Source organism: Ricinus communis, chromosome 5, assembly GCF_019578655.1.
Source record: "Ricinus communis isolate WT05 ecotype wild-type chromosome 5, ASM1957865v1, whole genome shotgun sequence".
Taxonomy (NCBI): Eukaryota; Viridiplantae; Streptophyta; class Magnoliopsida; order Malpighiales; family Euphorbiaceae; genus Ricinus; species Ricinus communis.
Window position 1 is genome coordinate 6346241 of NC_063260.1, and position 12694 is coordinate 6358934.

General features: G+C 29.3%; 1 non-coding gene across 1 annotated transcript; it reads right to left on the bottom strand.

The window, feature by feature from the left end:
• Positions 1-3166: 3166 nt before the first annotated feature.
• On the bottom strand, positions 3167-3273 carry LOC112536581. The gene has a single exon (XR_003080574.1). It is a non-coding gene; the product is annotated as a small nucleolar RNA R71 (small nucleolar RNA).
• Between the last annotated feature and the right edge of the window lie 9421 nt (positions 3274-12694).

Sequence of the window (12694 nt, forward strand, 5' to 3'; positions counted from 1 at the left end):
TATACAATCATTTATATGGCCTATAAAATCAAACCTTAGATGTCGAGTGTTAATTAAATAACTGAAAAGATAATAATATGTTTTTGTAACAACATTCAATTTATAGATGCATTTGTGACATATACCGGGTGGTTGGATTTTGGAGCATTATCCTCGCACGTATAATAGAGTTTCACACTTTGAGTTGCTGTGTAAGACAACTTCGCGCCTAGGGATCATTGAGGTACATATGTGAGGTATCTATCAGATTTTATTATCAGTATTTTGATATATTAGGTTTAAGACTTGTAAAGATGAAAGTTAAGTTTTGTAGTCTTACAATTGACATTTGTTCAGTTGGTTAACTGATTTCAGTTTATCCACATAATATGAAATAAGATACTAAACCCCTTATTTGTTACCCCCTGTTATTTGTTTGTCCCTCAATTGAGTTTTGTACTCACTATTATTAACCTATTAACCTCTATGTTTATTTTGTTACCCAAATTGAGTGTTGCGAGTGGCTTAAGCTTTGGATGAAAAGACTTGGAGAAATTCAAGTTACATCATTTAAGGCACATAAGGAATGAGGGTGCTTTAAAAGCACAAAGGCAGTTTTCATAAAGTCAAGTTTGCCATCCATATCTAAAGAGCACCTTGAAGCTACCCAACTAGACGTCAACATCTGGCAGTCAATAAGTCTTCACTTTGAGAAGCGCAAAGGCGCTTCTGAGGCGTATTGGCGCCTCATCATGAAGAAGAATGCTTGCTTTAATAAAGAGTACCATGAGCTAGAGCATGAGCGTGGTTCTAGTCATCCTTCGATTAAACGCGAGGGCGCTATTTGCATTTGATTTTGGGTCAGTAACTGTTACTGATAAGTGTTAAAGACACTTACTTCTGAGCTTTATGTTATACTAATTTTACCTTCAGTTGAGTTTGATTTGTTTGTTCAAGCTTGGTTTTTAGTTCTTTTAGGCACTTCAAGGATAATACATGTCAAGGAGTTGAATGCAATTGAAAAGCATGAGAATTGGGCAAAAGAAAGGCATATCTTTTCCAAAGTTCAGTTTGACACGGGAATCCACACGACTATGTGGCTTTCCCATGTGAGTTGTGAAAAATGGCAGATTGCAAGAAGGTTCCACACGGGAAGCCCACACGGCCATGTGCTCAACGTCTGGAAGAAAATGGAGAATCTCATCATTAAAAAGTGGTCTTCATAAACTTTGTAGTCTAAGCTATAATTTTTATGAGTGGCTCAACTCCATACTAGATTGCTAAGGATGAGAAAACTTGGATCGAAGTCAGATGTTGTGCAGTCCATTTCTGTTTAGGTTAGTCTTAGTGTTTAGACCTTATCTAGAGCTAAAGAGGCCTAATTGAGGTGATTAAAAATTCTAAAATGAACTAATCTTCTAGAGCTACAATTTTGATTAAGAATATAAGCCTCAATTCGATTTCTACGATTCCCTAAAATAGCCCGTAATGTAAAAAACAGAAAAAGACACATGTTCAAGCTACGAAAAGTTAAAAATGTGATACATCCGTGTGGTCCCCATGTCAATCATAAAAATACACTATTTTAAGGAACATTTAGGGTTGTTTTAGAAAGGGAAGTCATTATTTCATTTCTAAAGAGAGAGACACTTAGAGAACTTACTTTTCTTATAATTTCTTAGGATCTTATTGGTTGTCTTCAAGGAAGAACATCATTTCCATCTTTATTTGTCGAGATTGAAGATTGAAGATTGAAGATTTTCATCTCTAATCATCGATCTTCCCTTAATCTTTATTTTGTTATTGCAATGTGTAGGAAGTAAACTTCTTGCTATTTGGATTTTGATGAATCATAATTTGTATTGTATGGATTGATTCAAAGTTAATACAATTATACCTTTTCTATGAGTTATTTTATTTCTTTGATTGCTTATCATATATTTCAATTGATAAGTCAATGTATTGATTGAGATTTATTTTCATAAATTGATTAGAGATAAGTATTTATAAATTGATCACATCTTAGAGATTGAGGATGATTAATTGGGTTACTAGAGATAGATCTGTAAGATCCTTTGGTTTAATAATTCCTTAATCTTAATGCATGACCTAAGTGAGTGGGTTTAAGAAGAGATTTATTTCACTCCTTTTAGGAATTAGGAGTTTAATCACTTGGAAAATATTTTTACCTATTCTCATGTAATGCCAACTCAACTCATGGTTTTGATTTAATTGCCATTTATTTCATGAAGTATTCAACTTATTAGGGGGATCATTACCTGACTTTAATAAGTAAACCAATTGTTTAATCCTCATTTTTAATATTAATTCACTTTTAAACATTTTTATAACTAACTCAAATTTGATTGCTAGACATTAGTATATGATTGAAAATAGTATTCACAATTGAGTACCCAGTGGAACAATACTCAACTTATCACTTTATTACTTCATATGATCGATGTACTTTGTCATGTGTAGATAGCGCATCAAGTTTTTAATACCGTTGCTGGAAAACTTTATATTGTGATGTTATTAGTAATTCAAAAGCTGGCGATTTGGTATTTTTGTTTTTATTGATTTTTTTCATTGTGTTTGTGTTTTCTTCAGGTACTTAAATCTATGCATAACCCAAGCTAATTTGATAAAACTATTAACTTACGGACCAGAGTTAAGAAGGATTTTGAGGAAGCAGAGAAGGGAAGAAAGAGAACGAGCTTTAACCAAAATAGTGGCAGAGTTACAAAATCAGAATTAAGAGGACTGGGAGGAACCAAACTAAGGAGAAGAACAGTTAAGAATGGTAGCTCCACTTAGGGAGAGGACCATGCAAAAGTATGCACACCCAATTCTTAATAGGGCTACACCGAGTATTATTAGACCGAACATTGCAACGAACAATTTTGATATGAAGCCCAACATCATTCAGATGGTGCAAAACAATTGCATCTTTGGTGGTTTACCAAATGAGGATCCAAACATTCATTTGGATTATTTTCTTAAGATATGTGATACCTTCAAGATTAATAGGATATTAGATGAAGCTATCAGATTAAGGCTATTCCCATTTTCATTGAAGGATAAGTCGAAAAAAGGGTTGAAGTCATTTCCAGTTGGAATATTTACAATATGGAATCAGCTAGCTGAGAAATTCTTAGAGAGATACTTTCCACCTTCTAAGATGGCCAAGTTGAGGAATGACATAGCAAGGTTTCTTCAGTAGGAGAATGAAACTTTATATGAATGTTGGGAACGATTCAATGATTTGTTGAGGAGCCATCCACATTATGATCTACCCCTATGGCTGCAAATTCATACATTTAATAGATTGAATTATGCAAGTGAACATCTATTAATGCAGCAATAGGTGGATTATTTAATAATAAGACTCGAGAACGGGCTATGGATCTTTTTGAGGATATGACAGTCACGCACTATCAATGGCATAATCCAAGAGAGCAGGTTAGAGTCAAAGGTATTGGAATGCATACAATAGACCTCATGGTAGTTGTAAATGCATAGTTAGAGGCTATGAGCAAGAAGATGGATACTTTGACTATGTCTTTATTTGAAAGATAAGCATAAGTTATGACTTCTGATTGGTGTGGGGATCAAGAATACCAAAATAACAATACTTTTGCTAAGCCAAAGCATGTTGATTATATGGGAAGTACCTCTAAGCAGCAGAACAATCCCTACAGCAATACTTATAATCCAGTGGAGAAATCATCTGAATTTCTCTTAGAGAACTCAGAATCAGCAGAGACCTCCACCACCAGGATTTCATTAGCAAAATAAGCAATAGGCTCCTCCTAAGAGGAGTAACCTAAATGAGATAATGAAGCAGTTCATATCAACTTGTGAAATTTGGTTTCAATCTACAAAAACCACTCTTAGAAACTAGTAAGCTTCGATTCACAAATTAGAAAATCAAGTGGGGCAGATTGCAAAATTGTTAAGTGAAAGGCCTCAAGAAAGTTTGTCAGGTAACACAAAAACTAATCCTAAGTAGCAGCGACAAGATTATCGCGTGCCTATAAAAAATAACCTAACTAGACCTCCTAACTATGTAGTCGGGCAAGCAAGAGTCGATTCCCCAGATACTAAAGTAATAAAGACTAGCTAATCTTGACTTTAGTTAATACTAAGTAAGTAACCAAATCAACGATTGAGATAGAATTAATCTAAGTCTAATTAATGCAAATAATAATAATGAGAATAAATTCAAGGATAAAAAGCACCTAGAGTTAAGTATTCCTACTAGTATATCCTACCCCAAACTAATTAAATATTTGTTCATAAGGAAAGGTAAACTCTATAAAATACTATAGATTTCTCCTGAGTATCAATGGCCTCCCTAATATGCAATCAAAACCTACTCCCGTGGAATCATGCAAATTAAAGACATTAAACTCAATACCCTGACTTCCTAACAATCTATTCTACCTACTCCCGTGGAGAATTTTATGTCCTTAATTGAAATATTCAGATCCGTCAAACCCAACTCCTATTGTGATAAAGACAATGGAATCATAACAATACTAATTATCCCTAATCTAGTATTGGATTATGCACAATCAATTAAGCAAAAGCAATTAAATAATTAATTTAGAAAATTAAAGGAACAAATCATACATCAATCATGGCTAGGGTTCACTTAACCCTAGATTAGAAAACTACTCACTCATGATAATTAAATAAACAAAATAGATTATAAGAGAAAACATAATTAATAACAACTTAAGAAAGGAAAAGGGAAATACTTGGATTAATAATTGAATGATGAGGTCCTTGATAAATCTTCAAAGCACAAAGAAAAGTAACAGACAATAGAGAAAAAAATGCAGCCAAAAACTAAGGAGAAAAGAAGAAGGGGGCTTCCTTTCAAGTCCTCTTCACAAGCTATTTATATGATAGAATATCCAGGAGTTTGGCTAGGTTTGCACCCTAAAAATTCGATTAAATAGGCGTCTAAAATGCAGTTTTGAAGATCTAGCCACGGGCAAGTCGCGGTGTGGCATTATAGGCTGCGAGAAGGGGGCGGAGTGGACTGTTTCTTTGCTTTATTGTTGGCCTTGAAAGCCAAGTCGCGAAATGGCCGCGAGATAGCTTCCCTTGCTCGTTTCGTGATATAAAATCCTCTTAAAGCATGAGTATCTCTTTGACATTATGCTTGATCATGAATGACTCTACAAACATCCTCGCCAACGCCTAGCAACTCGAGCCAATTCCTACAAAAATAAAATAAAAACGAACCCGAGGAGAGAAATATCGAAAACAACGAATAATAGCTCTAAAAGATTAAAAATGCGAAGATAACATGAAGAATAATGTATTTATATAGCATATAAAATGCATTTATTATTGCGTTATCAAGCAGCTTAAAGCTATTACATTAAAAAGTGGTAAGGAATTGGGAACTAAGACGAGAGAAGTAAATGCATATATTCTAATCCGTTTGAATTACTTTATAAAAGTCCCCAAAATATAAGGATTTGAAACTCTTTGGTTACAGGTCTATCCTTGGTTAAGACCATATAACAAAAATAAATTTTCTTACAAGAGTCATCAATGTGTTTATCTTGGTAAATCTCTTACTCACCATAGACACTTATGTATAGATATTTCAATAGATAGAATATATGTAGCCAAGCATTTATCTTTTCATAAAATTGTCTTTCCATATAAACTGTAATCTTTTAGTTCGAACTTACACAAGGAGTCTATCTTTTATCCTTGAATCACGGTATCTAACTCTTTGTCTCTATTTTTGTCTTTTAATTCAGTCTCTCCTCTACACACTCCTACCACATCTCAATCTCTTGCTTATAATAATCAAATTGTTATCTTCTTATCTTTTCTTGATATATCTAACCGTGTTGCTCAAAGTATAGGACAAGTGTTTTCTTTATCTTTATCTTCTTTGCAATCTTTTTTAAGTTTAAAGTTAGTTAGATCAACCGATGATAGAACTCACCCCATGCAATTAAGACCTTCCACTCTTAAAAGACACAAGCTCAGCTTGCTACTGTTCCTATTTCAAATTTGAATTTTTTACAAACTAAACCTAACACTTTTTCTCAAGCAAATAAATCTCAAGTTTAGAGCAATGCAATGTCTATGGAAATCTATGCTCTTCTTACTACTTGGACCTTGGTTCCAAAGCCTTGTAATGCTAATGTTATAGCTAGCAAATGGATCTATCAAATCAAAGCGCACTCAAAGGGTAGCATCGAAAGGTATAAGGCATGTTTGGTGGCTCAAGTTTTACTCAGCAAGTTGGACTTGATTGTAAGAAGACATTCAATCCTCTAATCAAAGCTACAACCATCTGAATTATCTTGACAATTGCTACTATAAAGAGATGGGTAATAAGACAGTTAGATATGTCCAATGCATTTATTTTTGGTCATCTTATAAAGAAAACTTTCATGCATCAACCTCCAAGCTTTGTTGGTCAGTCAAGGCTAGACTTTGTTTTTAAGTTTCAAGGACTCAATACATTCTTGTTGACTTTATCTTTTGTTGCTTCTAAGAATGATCATTCATGATTTATATCACGTAATGGAGATGATGTTTTTGTTTTAGTTTAAGTGGATGATTTAGTGGTCACCGATTCTAATCTTGATCTTGTGCTTGATGTGATAAATAAGTTAAAGTAGAAATTTCCAATGCGATACATTGGTAGTTTGCATTAGTTTCTTGGTATTGAAGTCAAACAACAATTGGGTGGTGTCTTGGTTTCTCAACAAAAGTATATTTATGACTTGCTTGAGCATATGGGTATGACAGATTCGAGCGCTTGTCTTTCATATTGCTACAAAGCCTGCTTTAACCAAAAAATCATGGTGAACCTATTCAGCAAGTTGAAGATTACATAAGGCTTTTGTTGTTGTGTTACAATATATTACTATTACAAGGCCTGACATCGCCTTTGGTATGAACAAGCTTTCCCAGTTTATGAACTCTTCAAGTATTAAGCATTAGGCAACATTAAAAAGATTGCTTCGGTATTTCCAAGGTACTAAAGCAGTATGTTTATTCTTCTCTTATGCTTCAACTCTTGATCTTCTATGTTATATGGACAGTGATTAGGTTCATGAAATTGATGATCATTGTTCTACAAGTGCCTAAAGTATTTTTCTTGGTACACAGTTAATTTCTTATTGGCTAAGAAGCAACCAAGAGTGACACGATCATCGACTAAACGCTAGTACAAAGAAATTGCTCATGCTACTGCTAAATTGATCTGGACTCGGTCTCTTTTTTGTGAACTTGGTTTTTCATGTCTCAAGAGTTTTTCTTCATTGTGATAACATTAGAACTATATACTTCACTTCTAATCTTGTCTTTCATGCTTGCACAAAGCATATAGAATTGACTTTTCATTTTGTTTGGGAACAAGCGACTATTGGTTCATTATTGTTTCGGTTCCTTTCATTTCAAGATCAATTCATTGATTTATTCACAAAGCCCTTGTCTATCACTCGGTTCCAGTCACTTTGTGTTATGCTTCCTATTCGTGATGATCCTAGGCTTGCAGGGGATCTTAGGATATATAATTCATAATAGTATCTCTAAAATTATAATAATTTGAATTGAATTTATTTATTATTATTATTAATTTAGAATTATGTTGAATTTTGTTATTTTTCATCATTTTAATTGTATTATTTCTTTTTATTGTATTATATAATTGTTGGTATCTTATTAAATAATAATATTAATAATAATAATAATAATAATTATTATTATTATTATTATTATTATTTTATTTTATTATTTTATAATTTTATTATTATTATTATTATTATTATTATTATTATTATCATAAAACTACGATGATATATTAATATTTGGTTTCAATTGGTAATATTCTTAGTTTTTTTAATAAGTTCTTTACACTAACAATTTATAAAACAACTTCATGGTATCATTTCAAAATTATTATCTTTTTTATTTTAATAGATTATAAATACTGACAAGCACACATAAAAATCTGTAAGTTCTTTTTTTATTTATTATTATTGCCGCATCATTTTAATATACTATTTTAATTCATTAATTATTACATTAATATTAAATCAAATATAAAATTAATATTAAAAATACAGTTACTATGTTCTTTTTAAAATTAAAAAATATATAAAATTAAAAATTAAGTTATCAATTAATATAATATCAAAAAATAATTAAATTGCTATTTTTAGAATTAGAATGATTATTAATTAAGATTCTAATAGAGTTAAACTTTTAAAATTAAACTTGTACTAAATGAATTGTAAATTATAAATTATATATATATATATATATATATATATATATATATTATTCAATTATGTTAATAAAATACCAAATTAACTAAAGAATTAGTAATGTCTTATTAGTAAATTTATCCCGCTTCACTTCATACTTTTATATATACTAGTTTTTATACTTGCCTGCATTGCATGATATGTTACTCATTATCAATTTGAAAATAAAATAATAATTTTTTACCAATTTAACATCATTAAAATTTTTTCAGAAAATATATTATTAATATATATTGTAAGAGTTAATTAATGCAATGAAATAGAATGTCACAATAATAATTTTTTTAATAAGATAAATATATAACAAACACTTTTTGATATGAAATATTCTTTTATTTTTCTACTTCTAAAAGTTATAAAATTAAAATTTTTAATTCTAATATTTTTATTTAGATTTAGATATCTAAAATTTGTATAAAATCATTATCATTATATTAAATAAGTATAATTAAGTAGAAACTTAGTAATTTACTTTCCAATAAATTTGAAGTATAGAAAGAAATTATTAAAAGTATTCTTTAAATTTTATAAGAGTTTTATGTCTAAATCATGTCAAAAAATTTAAAATTTTTGTTGATGATCTACTGATAGAATCATCAAGTTAAAAACTCTATATGCTATGTATAATTTATGTTATACACTGATAAGAATATATTAATACATAAAACATTTATAAGACACGAACTTATTTTAAGAGAAAATAAATATATTTATATCATATTAAAATAATAATTTAATACTTTATATATCACTACTATTATTTCCATGATAAACTAGAATAAAGAGTAATATATATCCAATCTAAATTTTTCAGCAAATAACCCCTTGAATTTATGTTCAATAATGAAATATATCTGATTTTTAAAATTTTTTAAGAAATGAAATAACATTATGTTTTTAGAGTTTAATTGAAATATAAAGATTAGAAAAATATTTATTTTATTAAATTATTGATGTAATATCTAGTGACGTGCTATAGAAAAACATATTTGACAAAATTTAAAATTTGAATTTAATTGATCCAAAATAACAAGGATCTACTTGTGTACTATATATAATCTTAGAGGTAAATAGTATTTGACTCAATAGTTTATCATCACTTAAGTTTTAAATGTATACATAAAAAGATAATATCTCATACCCCTTTAAAACCTTGAGTCCTCTTACAAAATCTAAAATCACAAATAAAAAAACAAATGATTGAAAAATAGAATCTATTCACCCTTTTGTGAGACAAATAAAAATACCTCATATATATAACTAAAAAAGATATAATATCCTTTGACTAATAAAAAAAACCATACAATTCAGAGTGACAAAATAATAAATAAGTTTGTTGGCTCGACCTCCACTAAAGCCAAAATCAATAAAGTAGAAATAAGGACAACGCAATAAGGATCTACTAACAGAGCAACAAAAAAAAATAAAAATATTTTGAAATTTATTTTAATTTTTTTAAAAAGATATTGAAAAGCTTTTTTTGGGATAAAAAACATACATTTATTGCTTTAAACTACTAATGGACTTTTTTGTTTTACACGTGATTTCCTTGCAAAATAGAAAAGCATAAACACATAAGACAAAAAAAGTAAATTGGTAAGGAAGTAAAATGAGAGGTATTTTTATAATTAATTTAAAAAGTATAAATTTCAATAATAAACATAATTAGTACTTAATTTAAGATTTAAGTCTTTAGCCCGTTAACTGGACTTAATTAGATCTTATTATAAGCCCAACAGTAATTATTAACTAAACAAGTAAAGAAAATTTAACGCATAATATAAGGATCAAAATTTATAAAACGAAAACTTTAACTAGAGATATAAATGAAGCTATAATAATGTCAAAGCCAAATATCTTAGATAGAATGGTTGAATGCTCCCCTTAGCCAAATTTCTCTTGACTTGCAATGGCTTGAACCTCTATAACTGGATTATCATGAGCTCCAAGTTCTTTTCCATGAGCTCTCTTTGAGTAAATAGTTTAGATGAAACTTGACAAATCTTCTTTAACTTTTTAGCCTTACTCAGAGCCAAGGGTCTCTCAAAATTCGTCAATGGATCTATTTGGCTAGCTGAATCATCATCATGTTCATTAATATAAATTCTTATTATAATAATACTATTTTATTTATATTTTTATATAAAACATATTGTTTTGTGCTTTTTTTTTTATAGAAAATATACACTATTTTTAGATTTTATTTTTACTTTAATTACTAAATTTAATCTTCAAAGATCAATTAATAACTCTTTAAACTACTATAAAACATAGTAATGGTATTGATTTACCAACTTGAACTCAATTTTGACCAAATTACACAAAGATCTAGCAACACAAGAAATTTTAGTTCATAATCAAAATATATTTTTAAATAATTGAAACAAATCATATAGTTTTTTTTTTCTCTATTTAATGATAATTTTACTTCTAAAATCTTTTTTGAGACTAATATGGAATTGAGCGATTTCATTTTTTTTTTTTTTTTACTTTTTGGTAGAGATTTTATTTGGTGTTGTATATAGATTTAAAATTTATTTGCACAAAAGTATAAATCTAGAGAGACTGAAAAGTACTTTTACAGTCTTCCTTAGACAAAGGTACGTTATTCTTTTTATTTTCTTTAATTTTTAAAATTTAAAAATAAAATAATCTTTTAGAAAAAAAATTCTTTTTATGGGTTGCTTTCTGAAATTTATATATATAGTTTATGTATAGTTGTATAAATTTCTGTTGAAGAAATTGAAAATATAAAGAAAAAGAATTGATTAAGGATAATAATTTGTAAATCAATTGAATATAAATCCTTAATCATTTATTTCCTTTGCATAACATTTAATGTAATCTTGATTGGGTGGCAGTTCAAAAACTGAAAATGAATTTACGTGGGCGATCTCTACCATCATCAATAGAAAGCAGGCATACTCCAGAATTCAGTCATTTAAATTTCTGTACTCATAAGATTTATCTCTATAACGATTGAAATGCTGGTTCCCTGAGGCGTCCAGTTCAGTCTTTAATTCCCATGACCCTGAAAACTTCAAATTAAAGATAGGGTCACATCATATATATCTGACTTTTAGACGAGAGAAGCCAAGCACATGGACAATAATGGAACACATAAATATCTATAATGCAAGTAAGGATAGCTTTTCTGAAAGAATGAAAATAAAAAATTAAATATTCTCTTAGGCTGTTTCAACATATTGTAGGAATATACAATAATAATGTCAATATAAAATAACTGCCAATGTAAAAGAATATAAATATAAACATTCAGCATATAAAAAGAATTGACAAGTTTTCTTTCGTGGTTACATTCTAAAAATGTTTTTAAGAGAATATTATTCGATTATTGTGCTTGGTTTAGCACTTTAGATTCCTTGACACGCGATACATAATATTTTTATTTTAATATGTATATTTATTTTTAACACATGAGATTCAAGCTTATGTATAAATTTATAAATTTTTTTATTAATTTATTCACTAATAAATTACATTCCTAATTACACATAGACTATTCCATTCAAAAAACTTTCTTAGAATCACTCCGGAAATTACTACAAAATAAAAAAAATTGAAACAACATACAACTGTTAGTTAGCTTTAAATAATAAGATATGTGTCAATCATTCAATATCAAAAAATAAAATACTATACATATGTGTCTTTCTCTTATTAGTTGTGATCAATATACAAAATTTATATACTAAACTAATAAATAATTGACATGTCTTTCTTAATTTTGAATAATAAAGTATGTATTAATTTTTCGATATCAAAATATATATATATATATATATATATATATTCTTATATTAGTTGTGCATTTAAGAAATTTATTTTTCAAAATAATCGTACTTCATTCGGTGAGTTTTCTATCCTTTAGACGAATTTAGTTAAAGATGACGTAACAATACACTTCCGATATTTAACTAGACTTCTGATTAACTCTTTCATGGAACCGACACATTGCGAAGTGGAAAGAACGGATGCAACAATTTATAAAAGTGGCTCTTTTGGCATGGGTCGTAATGATAAATGGTCAGGTGCTGTTAGCTGGTGAAAAACAGATTAGAATGGAAGGTAAGGTACGGCTGGTTTTTAAATGTCTGTTGGCATGGATAGAATTGCGGAAGGAATATGGCTGTGACAGTGCTGTTGAATAGAGGGTTTGAATGGAAAAGTAATTGCTGAATTTTTGGTTGATTTAGAGTGGGAGAGGGACAGGGAGCTGTGTGGGGTGCAAAATTATGGCATCAATACAGCCACCAAGCTGCCACATGCAGTACCGCTTGATGTTGCTGAGTTAAGGACCAAGCTTTTCCGGGTAGGTGAAGTTTTAAAAACGCATGGATTCTTTTTGCTCGATTTGGATGACATCAGATATTTGTTTA